Below are 14,428 nucleotides of genomic sequence, written 5' to 3'. Positions count from 1 at the left end.
AAGACCTCTGTGTGCAACCTGGAGGCTTCTGGGGTTCTAGCTTTTAGGTCAACAAGAAAGTACCCGAAAGGTGTCCTCTTTGCCTCTTCAAATTTCCGGAGAAAGAAGTCCCCTCGAGAAGGATACATCTGTCGGCCAAGAGTCACGATGGGCTGTCGATCAATGGGGTTATTAAAGAGAATGAGATAATGACAGTTTCGTCTCTGGGTGGGGTCTTTGCCAAAGTATAAATTCTGATTAAAAACGACGACCGATAAATTCCTATGGTGACACCCTTCCGTAAACAAATCATTTATTCTGGAGTCTTTGTCCGATGTCGACATGAGGTCATCTAATTGGATCATGTTTCGAATGTTGGGATCGAAAAAATCGTCCCTTTCGAGATCAAAAGGAATTCCACGAATGAATTCAACGCGTGGAAGCACTGCATGTTCGTTGTATTTCCTCGTAAAGAGGTTGCCACCTTTTATACAACCAAACGATCCTGTCTGGACTAGGACTTCACAGTTTTTTTATGTGTTGAAACAAATAAAATAAAATAAGTTTTATCGCAGGAGGTTGGACCGGACACAATCATGGTGAAAGGGTGTCTATACACGAAAACCTTCTGCTGCTGCTTTTGCTGCTGCTGCTTCTTTTTCTGCTGCTGCTGTTACTGCTTTTGCTGCAAATATGGCGTCGGCGTTCACACCCAAGTCCAAATATAGCGTCAGCGTCCGACGTCCACCTTTATGGGTTCATTCTGTCCCACAAACACTACTGACAACTCTCCACAAGAGACCAAAATGGCACAGAAATTAACAACTATAGGTCACCGTACGGCCTTCAACAATGAGCACAGCCCATACCGCATAGTCACCTATAACAAGTCCCGAAATGACAATGTGAAACAATTTAAACGAAAAAACTAACGACCTAATTTATATACAAAAAATGAACGAAAAAGAAATATGTAACATATAAACAAACGACAACCACTGAATTACAGTCTCCTAACTTGGGACAGGCACATACATACATACAGAATGTGGCGGGGTTAAACATGTTAGCGGGATCCCAAACCTCCAAAAACCTGGGACTTTGGTGTAACAGTACAACATAAGAACGAACTATAAAAATCAGTTGAAAAAGGCTTACTCATCAGATGGAAAAAAATACAAATATATAAGATCCATACAATACATACAGACCATATATCGAAACCAATATATACTAAGCATTCAGCCAATCAAACAAAATGCATCTTAGAACAAAAGATCATTTTCACACTGTATATGGGTTACAGATCTTAAAACAGAGTTTTTTTGGACACTGTATATGGGTCAGAGATATAGTTTGTATACAGACTGTATCTAAAAATTAGACCCATAGATAAAGCATACAGAAAATGCATACAGACTGTATATAAGAGCCACAGGCAGTGCACACCCTTTATCTTGCAGTAACAGGCAAAACATACAGACTTTTATTTCAACTTGGAACAACTTACAATGCATACATACTGTGTCTCCGATCCATAGACAGTGTTAACCGACTAAATCTAAGATATACCGACAATAGAAGTATCTTAGACTCATAGTCAAAGCATATAAACAATGTACAAAGACTAAGAACGACGTACAATACATAAACTTAATTTAATTTACAACAAAGAAAATGCATACAGACTGTATCTGGGAAGCACAGACAATGCATTGACTGTGTGTAATCAAAGAACCTTTGGGAGCACGCTCACATACTTCACAGCCCGACATTGTCACTAAGCAAACAAAATTTCAACAGATTATTTAGTTCAAACACGCATGAAATTCTGTTGTGTAATTTCAGAAGATATGCAGAAGTATATTTAGGCCGAAATTCTAAGTTCAGAAGGCATAGTTCCTAATTCCTAAAACAAGAGTACACACGTTGAAATTTTTCGCCTTATTTATGTTGATAGACCTAAATATAAAGTTTTACTACAATTATCACATAAACTTATTAATAACATGGCCAAAGAAAATGAGATCAAGGTCATATGACCAAAATGAGGAATACATTTACACCTTACAATCATTCAATACAAATCAGGTCAAGGTCAGATGACACTTGGCACAAAAACTAAACACTGAACAATGAACCTCGAAAATGAGGTCAAGGTCAAATGAGACTTGCGAGGCTGACATCATAAGATATTTCCAGACACCAAATAAAGTTGACCTATTGCATATAGTATTAGAAAAAACGAACAAAACTCAAAAGCTTAACTTTGACCATTGAACCAAGGAAATGAGGTCAAGATCAGATGACACCTGTCAGTTGGACATGTACACCTTACAATCCTTCCATACACCAAATATACAAGACATATTTCATATAATATCTGAGATATAGACTTGACCACCAAAAACTTAACCCTTTTCATTGATCCATGAAATGATGGCGAGGTCAAGTGAAAACTGTCTGATGGGCATGCTGACCAAGGTACGCAAATACTAAACATAGTTACCCATAATATGAGAGAAATTACAAAAACTTTTAACTTTTTTTCAAGTAGTCACTGAACCATGAAAATGAGTTCAAGGACAATGGACATGTGACAGACGGAAACTTCCAAACTTAAGGCATCTGTATTTAAAGTATGGAGCATCCAGGTCGTTCGCCGTCTAAAATATAAAGCTTTTAAGAAGTGAACTAACGCTGTCGCCGCCGCATCACCATTCCTATGTCGAGCTTTCTGCGACAAAAGTCGCAGGCTCGACAAAAACAAGAATGTGTCCATCGTACACCGTTCCCCATTTGCCCTATCATTTTCTTTGTTCAGTGGACCGTGAAATAGGGGAAAAAACCTTCTTTGGCATTAAGCTTAGAAAAAAACATATTATTGGAAACATATGTACTAAGTTTCAAGTTTATTGGACCTGACCTTCAACAAAAACTACCTTGACTAAAACATTTAACCTGAAGCGAGAAAACGGACGAAGGAGCAGACGCATAGACCGGAAAACTAATGCCCATTTACTATCGTAGGTGGGGCATAAAAAAATTAATCATGATTTTCTGCCAATATGCACATTTACATAGCATGTCCTAACTATCTAAAAAATTCATGAAACTCTGTTGTGGTCTTTAGGCAGATTTTATGACAAACTGTTGTAGGAGTATATAGGAAATCAATGAATTGATAATTTCATAATTTCCTCATTATCTACAAAGATTTATAAAACTCTGTTATGTGGTTTCAGAGGAGTTGCAATAACGAGAACAGGACTGACAGACCGATGGATCAAAAACATTGTACCATAAAGAAATTTGTTTGGTTTGGTATAATAAAGGGTCTGCTAAATAATGTAAGGCTGAGATAAATTAGTCATTTGGTCACACCAGTTTTTTGGCGAGGTTCGTTTTGTTCAGTCTGTGATGTTCTTTGTTGTGTTTTGCATTCTGTTGTTTGTTTTTTAATCTTTCTCTTTTTTTTTGCCGTGGTTTTGTCAGTTTATTATTGACTTATGTGTTTGAATAAGCCTTTAGTATCTTTCGCCTCTCTCTTCGGTCAATTTGATTATGTGGGACATACAGATTTAGACCCAAACTTGTCTCTGATTGTTTCGTGATTATTGCAGATGTAAATCATACTATAAAATTGAGTATGGAAATGGGGAATGTGTCAAGGAGACAACAACCCGACCATAGAGCAGACAACAGCCGAGGGCCACCGATAGATCTTCAATGTAGCGAGAAACTCCCGCACACGGAGGTGTCCGTCAGCTGGCCCCTAAACAAATATGTATACTAGTTCAGTGATAATGGACGTCATACTAAGCTCCGAATTATACACAAGAAACTAACATTATAAATCATACAAGACTAACAAAGGTCAGAGGCTCCTAACTTGGGACAGGCGCAAAATTGCGGCGGGATTAAACATGTTTTTTGAGATCTCAACCCTCCCCTATACCTGTAGCCAATGTAGAAAAAAACAAACGCGAAACAATACGCACAGTAAAACTCAGTTTAAGAGAAGTCCGAGTCCGATGTCAGAATATGAAACAAAAGAAAATAAACAAAATGACAATAATACATAAATAACAACAGACTACTAGCAGTTATTGACATGCCAGAACCAGACCTTAATTAAACTGATTGAAAGATTATGTCTTCATCATATGAATATCAGGCACAATCCCTCCTGTTAGGGGTTTAGTATTATACCGTCATGAAATATACAACCCTCTTATTTACAATATCATTTGATCAACACCTATTTACAAGGGTCTATTTGATATGATTTTTCTCATTGTTGAAGGCTGTATGGTTGCATATAACTGCTTACATCCACTTTATTTAAACTTGAGTGGATACATGTAGGCGTCTCATTGGCAATCATACCACATCTCCGTATTTTTACAGTATTGTATCAGTACTGTTACCTAATAACAGGACAAAACAAGACAGCAATTTGACAAAACTAAAGACATACATACTTGATTTTACTTTTCTAAAGATATAAACAAAATTTTCATAGTTCGTATCTGAACATGTACACAGCCATGGGAATTTTAAGGGACTATATTTCAGTGTGCATATATTTAGTAGCTAATCTGGCTACTTCCTGTTTATCAGACCGGTACCTTAGAAAAGAATTGTGACAATATATCCAATCTTTTCAAAAACCAAAGACTAACGTTACTAGGAGCAGCAGTTAGTTGTCATAGATACTCTAGATAGAAAGATAATCTGCCACTTTTATAAAAGGGACTACACATAGTTTTTGAAAGGGTATAATCGGTTTGTGCCGAAATTACTTTCTTTAGTCCAGAAACTCATTTGTGCTAAATGGTAATCTCCACCCACATTTAGGACTGGCAGTTATTTGTAGTTTTTATCAACAGCTTGCACTTTTTCTAAATTATATTTGCTTCTTTTAAGACTGACCAAAACTGTTTTTTTACCATTGTGGTTTGATTAAGGTAGTGTATATCAAACAGCTGTTGGAAATATTTTGGACAACCCTCTTATTTACAACATCATTTGATCAACACCTAGTGGTCTTTGGTGGTATCTCGCATAACATTAATAAGGTCTTTTTTAAAAGGCAACTTGAAATTATTGGTCCCATATTTATGTGCTATAGCAAATGTATGGGCTGCTGATCTGCATATATGATAGCAATATATTCTTATGTTTTCAATGACCCCTTATTTCTTCACTCCACTTTATAAGATAGAAATAAATGTTATTCCATATTTTATTGTTTTTTTCAAAGGTATCATAATTTAGACATAAAGACAAAACTAAGCACAGTGAAAAAAGTCTACTCTGTCCTGTAAAGTTTGAGATGTTTTTGTTGTTCAATCTTTGTCACTTGTATGGAAACACTAAATCTTGATAACCTACAACAGAAATATTATCACTTTTATTTCAATTCAATTGTTGCAGTTATCATGCATGTAATAGAGAAAATGATAAATTAGACCAGATCTCCACATTAATAATATCAAAACTAGAGGCTTCAATGAGCCTGTGTCACTCACATGATACTTTTATTTATAATTGATGCATGATACAGAAATTGTCCATACCAACCGTCAGTGTTTACCATACAATACAGTACTTCTATACACTGTCTGTATACAGTATTTGTCGGATTTTGTCCATACCTATCGTCGATGTTTGACATAAAATACAATACTCCTATATACCGTATATCAACAGTATTTGTCTATACCTACCGTCGGTGGTTAACATACAATACAGTCCTCCTATATACCGTCTATCAACAGTATTTGTCTATACCAACCGTCAGTGGTTAACATACGATATAGTACTCCTTTGCACCGTCCATCAACAGTATTTGTCTATACCTACCGTCGGTGGTTAACATGCAATAAAGTGCTCCTATATACCGTCTATCAACAGTATTTGTCTATTCCTACCGTCGGTGGTTAACAGACAATATAGTGCTCCGATAAACTGTCTATCAACAGTATTTGTCTATACCTACTGTCGGTAGTTAACATACAATATAGTGCTCCTATATACTGTCTATCAACAGTATTTGTCTATACCTACCGTCGGTAGTTAACATACAATATAGTGCTCCTATATACCATCTATCAACAGTATTTGTCTATACCTACCGTCGGTGGTTAACATACAATATAGTGCTCCTATATACCGTCTATCAACAGTATTTGTCTATACCTACTGTCGGTAGTTAACATACAATATAGTGCTCCCATATACCGTTTATCAACAGTATTTGTCTATACCTACCGTCGCTGGTTAACATACAATATAGTGCTCTTTGATACCGTCTATCAACAGTATCTGTCTATACCTACTGTCGGTAGTTGCTCCTATATACCGTCTATCACCAGTATTTGTCTATACCTACCGTCGGTGGTTAACATACAATATAGTGCTCCTAAATACCGTCTATCACCAGCATTTGTCTATACCTACCGTCGGTAGTTAACATACAATATAGTGCTCCTATATACCGTGTATCAACAGTATGTGTCTATACCTACTGTCGGTAGTTAACATACAATATAGTGCTCCTATATACCATCTATCAACAGTATATGTCTATACCTACCGTCGGTGGTTTATATACAATATAGTGCTCCCATAAACCGTGTATCAACAGTATTTGTATATACCTACTGTCGGTAGTTAACATACAATATAGTGCTCCTATATACCGTTTATCAACAGTATTTGTCTATACCTACCGTCGCTGGTTAACATACAATATAGTGCTCTTTGATACCGTCTATCAACAGTATTTGTCTATACCTACTGTCGGTAGTGGCTCCTATATACCGTCTATCACCAGTATTTGTCTATACCTACCGTCGGTGGTTAACATAAGATATAGTGCTCCTATATACTGTCTATCAACAGTATTTGTCTATACCTACTGTCGGTAGTTAACATACAATATAGTGCTCCTATATACCGTCTATCGCCAGTATTTGTCTATACCTACCGTCGGTGATTAACATACGATATAGTGCTATTACATATACCGTCTATCAAGAGTTTTGGTCTTTACCTACTGTTGGTAGTTAACCTACAATATAGTGCTCTTATATACCGTTTATCAACAGTATTTGTCTATACCTATCGTCGCTGGTTAACATACAATATAGTGCTCTTTGATACCATCTATCAACAGTATTTGTCTATACCTACTGTCGGTAGTGGCTCCTATATACCGTCTATCAACAGTATTTGTCTATACCTACCGTCGGTGGTTAACATAAGATATAGTGCTCCTATATACCGTCTATCAACAGTATTTGTCTATACCTACTGTCGGTAGTTAACATACAATATAGTGCTCCTATTTACCGTCTATCGCCAGTATTTGTCTATACCTACCGTCGGTGATTAACATACGATATAGTGCTATTACATATACCGTCTATCAAGAGTTTTAGTCTTTACCTACTGTTGGTAGTTAACCTACAATATAGTGCTCCTATATACCGTCTATCAACAGTATTTGTCTATACCTACCGTCGGTAGTTAGCATACAATATAGTGCTCCAATATACCGTCTATCAACAGTATTTGTCTATACCTACCGTCGGTTGTTAACATACAATATAGTGCTCCTATATACCGTCTATCAAGAGTTTTAGTCTATACCTACTGTCGGTAGTTAACATACAATATAGTGCTCCTATATACCGTCTATCAACAGTATTTGTCTATACCTACCGTCGATGATTAACATACGATATAGTGCTATTATATATACCGTCTATCAAGAGTTTTAGTCAATACCTACTGTTGGTAGTTAACATACAATATAGTGCTCCTATATACCGTCTATCAACAGTATTTGTCTATACCTACCGTCGGTAGTTAACATACAATATAGTGCTCCTATATACCGTCTATCAACAGTATTTGTCTATACCTACTGTCGGTAGTTAACATACAATATAGTGCTCCTATTTACCGTCTATCGCCAGTATTTGTCTATACCTACCGTCGGTGATTAACATACGATATAGTGCTATTACATATACCGTCTATCAAGAGTTTTAGTCTTTACCTACTGTTGGTAGTTAACATACAATATAGTGCTCCTATATACCGTCTATCAACAGTATTTGTCTATACCTACCGTCGGTAGTTAGCATACAATATAGTGCTCCAATATACCGTCTATCAACAGTATTTGTCTATACCTACCGTCGGTTGTTAACATACAATATAGTGCTCCTATATACCGTCTATCAAGAGTTTTAGTCTATACCTACTGTCGGTAGTTAACATACAATATAGTGCTCCTATATACCGTCTATCACCAGTATTTGTCTATACCTACTGTCGGTAGTTAACATACAATATAGTGCTCCTATATACCGTCTATCAACAGTATTTGTCTATACCTACCGTCGATGATTAACATACGATATAGTGCTATTATATATACCGTCTATCAAGAGTTTTAGTCAATACCTACTGTTGGTAGTTAACATACAATATAGTGCTCCTATATACCGTCTATCAACAGTATGTGTCTATACCTACTGTCGGTAGTTAAAATACAATATAGTGCTCCTATATACCGTCTATCAACAGTATTTGTTTATACCTACCGTCGGTGGTTAACATACAATATAGTGCTCCTATATACCGTCTATCAAGAGCTTTAGTCTATAGCTACTGTTGGTAGTTAACGTACAATGTAGTACTCCTATATACCGTCTATCAACAGTATTTGTCTATACCTACCGTCGGTAGTTAACATACAATATAGTGCTCCTATATACCGTCTATCAACAGTATTTGTCTATACCTACCGTCGGTAGTTAACATACAATATAGTGCTCCTATATACCGTCTATCAACAGTATTTGTCTATACCTACCGTCGGTAGTTGACATACAATATAGTGCTCCTATATACCGTCTATCAACAGTATTTGTCTTTACCTACCGTCGGTGGTTAACATACAATATAGTGCTCCTATATACCGTCTATCAACAGAATTTGTCTATACCTACCGTCGGTGGTTAACATACAATATAGTGCTCCCATAAACCGTCTATCAACAGTATTTGTCTATACCTACTGTCGGTAGTTAACATACAATATAGTGCTCCTATATACCATCTATCAACAGTATATGTCTATACCTACTGTCGGTGGTTAACATACAATATAGTGCTCCAATATACCGTCTATCAACAGTATTTGTCTATACCTACCGTCGGTAGTTAACATACAATATAGTGCTCCTATATACCGTGTATCAACAGTATGTGTCTATACCTACTGTCGGTAGTTAACATATAATATAGTGCTCCTATATACTGTCTATCAACAGTATTTGTCTATACCTACCGTTGGTAGCTAACATACAATTTAGTGCTCCTATATACTATCTATCAACAGTATTTGTCTATACCTACCGTCGATGGTTAACATACAATATAGTGCTCCCATAAACCGTATATCAACAGTATTTGTCTATACCTACTGTCGGCAGTTAACATACAATATAGTGCTCCTATATACCGTTTATCAACAGTATTTGTCTATACCTACCGTCGCTGGTTAACATACAATATAGTGCTCTTTGATACCGTCTATCAATAGTATTTGTCTATACCTACTGTCGGTAGTGGCTCCTATATACCGTCTATCACCAGTATTTGTCTATACCTACCGTCAGTGGTTAACATAAGATATAGTGCTCCTATATACCGTCTATCAACAGTATTTGGCTATACCTACCGTCAGTGGTTAACATACAATATAGTGCTCCTATATACCGTCTATCATCAGTATTTGTCTATACCTACCGTCGGTGGTTAACATATAATATACATGTAGTGCTCCCATATACCGTCTATCAACAGTATTTGTCTATACCTACTGTCGGTAGTTAACATACAATATAGTGCTCCTATATACCATTTATCAACAGTATATGTCTATACCTACCGTCGGTGGTTAACATACAATATAATGCTCCCATATACCGTCTATCAACAGTATTTGTCTATACCTACTGTCAGTAGTTAACATACAATATAGTGCTTCTATATACCGTCTATCAACAGTATTTGTCTATACCTACCGTCGGTGGTTAACATACAATATAGTGCTCCTATATACCGTCTATCAACAGTATTTGTCTATACCTACCGTCGGTGGTTAACATACAATATAGTGCTCCCATATACCGTCTATCAACAGTATTTGTCTATAGCTAGTGTCGGTAGTTAACATACAATATAGTGCTCCTATATACCGGGCCAAAAATAAAATATTGTTTGTTTCCCCTCACACGACCGACCCGGTAAAATCACTGCGACCCGAAAAATTTTATTGGCCATTCTTGTCCACTATTTTTTTTTTTTTTTTTGCTATGTTGGTTATTGGTGATACCTTTCCGATGCTGTAGTCAACGAGCGTTTTGAATCAAGGCATTTTTGCAATAAAGCGCCTACAAGATTCGGAATCAAGGAAACAAACAAAATGTTTGCCACACGATTTGTTTGCAAGGGTGATCTTTTTTGAAAATAAAAAAAACCTGAGGCATCTTTCAACCCGCTGAGTGCATCTTGATTTGCTTTGTGTCTAACCTCTGTTCCTGTTTGAAGGATAAAATCTTAACGACTTTGAGTAAAAATGGTCTGAATCGTGCTTTAAAATCTATCTACTTTGTCTTTGAACAGGTTGGGCACGAGTCAGGAAATGTGGGATACATGTATTCCCTGTTTTCAGGAAACGTCCCTGTTTTCTGGTGTAAAAAAAAAAAAGTTTAAATGGGATTTCCTTTTTCAATTTGTGGCATGAAAATTACAAAAGGGCACGTTTTAATGTTATAAACTGCATCAGTAGAATTCGTAAATACTTACTAAAAGTATTTTAGGAAATACAAAACATGAATATAAAGTGAAGCCTTGTTTCTTCTAGAACTCGAAAAAACATACAAATCTTTGTTTAGGAATCAATTGACTAAGCTGCATGATCCAGGTGTAACTCAACATCACTAAATTATGTTCACTTCTATTGAAAAATTTTATTCATTGAATTTCAATTCCCAAGATTATTAATTAACATACATGTATCTTTTTGTCATCTCATAATTGATGATCAAGGTATGAATTGGTGAACAAAGGAATTGTTTTGTTGTGAGTTATGCATCAAATTAGACTTGAAATAAGCTTGATTTTTTAACTAGAAAAACACTTGCTATCATTAAGCATTGTTATCACAAGTAGAATGTGCGCTTTTGTAGATTTCATTACATTAAATGAATAGGAAAATAAGGTGGTCCCTGTATACTGTTTTTTTTTTTTAACATCAGAAAACTGGGGTGTACACTGAATTAGAATACAGGGAATACCCCACTTTTCTTGACTTGAGCCTTACCTGTTGAATTTTATACAAATTCAATATAGAAAACCATATCAAGGAATAAAATAAAATAATTTGCCTACCTACCTACCCATACCCTAACAACCTCAGTCGGGTGAGGGGAAACACAGATATTTTTAATGTTGGCCCCGTCTATCAACAGTATTTGTCTATACCTACCGTCGGTGGTTAACATACAATATAGTGCTCCCATATACCGTCTATCAACAGTATTTGTCTATTATAGCTAGTGTCGGTAGTTAACATACAATATAGTGCTCCTATATACCGTCTATCAACAGTATTTGTCTATACCTACCGTCGGTGGTTAACATACAATTTAGTGCTCCTATATACCGTCTATCACCAGTATTTGTCTATACCTACCGTCGGTGGTTAACATGGAATATAGTGCTCCTATATACCGTCTATCAACAGTATTTGTTTATACCTACTGGCGGAGGTTAACATAGAATATAGTGCTCCTATATACCAAGAGGGATAACGGATCTGCATCTAGAATTTATCATGCTGCCCTTTTTTTGGATTTTTAAAATTCTTGTTATCCCTCAATTTTTACATTCATCCCAAATAATACAACAGTAGTCAATTAGGGGCAGAACACCCATTGTATTATGTTTTCTTGCAGTTATATAAAAAAAATGTATTTAAGAAAGATGGTATATTCTGGATGATATATTAGCACAACCTTGGTCAATTTGATTTCTCCAGTTACTTAGTGGGCTGTCAATTTTGAAACTAATATTTTTTCACATGAAGAATTTTGTAATACTTTAATTTATTATCAAGTTTGGTTGAAAAGTCTGAATAGTTTCTGCTTTGTTCCAGTAATCAAACATTTTGTTTCATTTGCATCTATGAACATGTTATTCATTTTACACCACTCTTCAACCCTGTATAAATCTTCTTGAACATCATCATTTATATTTTCTAGATGTTTCCCCCTGATTTATGAATAGTGGTGTCATCAGCATATACAACGATATAGGTCTGTTTCACAATTTTTAATGCATAAGGGAAGGTCATTTATAAATAGCACAAACACTAGAGGACAAGGTATAGAACATTGGGGAACACCAAATTTTACATGTTGTTGTTCAGAGTTAACATTACAAATGTATACCTTTTGTTATTCAGGTACGACTTAAAAAAACTAACAGTAGTCTCACTAAATCCATACATGTCGAGCTTTAAACAAAGAAAGTCATATTCTACCAAATCAAAAGCTTTTTTTTTTAAATCTTAATAAAATTGCTAGGTTTAAATTACCATCTTTCATTTCTTGCAACCATGTGTCAATGATATTAAATAAATGTCAAGCTCAATCCAGTATATATTCCAAGGTATGGACAAATGATAATGCTATTAAAAATACCAAATCATAACCAGTGCTTTTCTCTTTTTCTATTTACAGTATATGACTAGGTAATAATGATTACTTTTTTCAACTATTTTCATACTTTTTTGTTTCCTCTGCTTTTGTATCAAGGGCATAATTGTTTATGGCAAACTAAGCATCTGCATAATCAAACTATTCCTAACTATACTCTACCTCAAATTCTGGAAACTGCAAAATTTTTGTCATAGCAGTCTTATGGTAGCTGAACTATTTCTATTTTTTGTAAATCAGGATTAATAAGTCTTTTGTCACATTCTGGGGCTATAGAAAAAAAAAACATTACAGAATTATCAAAATTATGTGTGTATAATGTTTGTGTACAGTCATTCAACTAAAAAAGGACAAAAAATATTTTTTTGTGTATAAATAAATAATTGTGATTTTAATGTGTTAATATTATAAAAAAAACTTCAAAAGATTAAATTTAAATTATAATCTAAACATGAAAGAGCACATATAAATCAACCTTTTACTCAGATTTATATCTAAAACCAGTTATAACTAGCTATAATATCTTTGACTTCACAAATATCATCATCTAATTTTACAAATCAGTATTTATTTGGTGGCACTTCCTGCACACTAAGTATGTTATGCCTTAGGTTTAATTTTGATGCAATCACATTTCAGAAGGTACATGTCTTGAACTGTTTTAATGAATAAATTACAGTTTTAAACTCAGTTTAGGCTGACCTGAGGTCAATAGTCTTAAACAATGTCATCAAACTATCAGTTTTACTGTAATATATTGATATTGTGACATTTATGGGAAAGAGCATATGAGTTAGTCATATTGGTCAATACAATGGAAAGTTTATAGCTGAGACTACTATAACACTACATGTATGTGTTATACTAGTAGTCTCAGTTTATAACTATGTTAATGTCAATTATATACATGACATAATAATTAAATCATTTAAAAAACTATTCCAAAGATTTCTCTCAAATCATGTTTACATTTTTTTAGAGAAGAGTCTGTCTGAAATATATTCAGGGGTAGCCCAAATAATTATGACTTCTTAAAAAGCTATATTATGGGGGAAAAGGGGGGGGGGGGGGGTGCGTCAAAGCAAAAAAAAAAAAACCAACCAAACAAAATAAAATAATAGCCTGTCAAGACGTCCTTATATCATAAAAATTTGGTCTAATTTTGGGATAATACATTTATCTTTGATGTCGGGGAGGGGATAAGTTTTGACGATTAATTATTCTTGAAACTAACTATAATTATTTCTTATTGTTACTTTGTTAAGCGAGCGAGATGTGTGGTTCTCGAGTTATTTAAAAAAAAAGGGGGGGGGGTTGTTACTATTTCAAATTTACCCAGTTTGGAGACAATAAATATTTAAAATCTAACCATAAACTCCAATGTTCCTGCTTTTTTTAGCAGAACAAACACGATAGCATTCTCGTATCTGTTGTAATCAATAGTTAACTCATTTCTTCTTCCAGGTTATTTCTTAATCAATTATGATTATCAGCTGTCTGTTTATGTTAAACTGGTCCGTAATTCCATCGTAGTGTATCGATAACTGAACACAACCAGGATCCAGTTTATTAAACGTATATAATATACAAGGTTCCTGAGTCAGTAACCGTAACTATCACCGTGCTTTGTGCGCATGCGCAAGA

The 14,428-nt window shown here is 35.1% G+C and overlaps 1 protein-coding gene and 1 long non-coding RNA gene across 2 annotated transcripts in view; one reads left to right on the top strand and one right to left on the bottom strand.

Moving 5' to 3' along the window:
* Window positions 1–14,428, top strand: part of LOC143076557 (uncharacterized) — a 28,819-nt gene that overhangs the window by 11,887 nt on the left and 2,504 nt on the right. The window lies entirely within an intron of this gene.
* Window positions 5,214–14,314, bottom strand: LOC143076550 (uncharacterized). Its single transcript, XR_012978692.1, has 3 exons — window positions 14,154–14,314; window positions 12,947–13,054; window positions 5,214–5,372 (listed from the first exon to the last, which is right to left on the bottom strand). It is a non-coding gene; the product is annotated as an uncharacterized LOC143076550 (long non-coding RNA).

Source organism: Mytilus galloprovincialis, chromosome 1, assembly GCF_965363235.1.
Source record: "Mytilus galloprovincialis chromosome 1, xbMytGall1.hap1.1, whole genome shotgun sequence".
Lineage (NCBI taxonomy): Eukaryota > Metazoa > Mollusca > Bivalvia > Mytilida > Mytilidae > Mytilus > Mytilus galloprovincialis.
The sequence above is the reverse complement of the archived record's forward strand: the minus strand, read 5'-3'. Positions and strand labels throughout refer to the sequence as shown.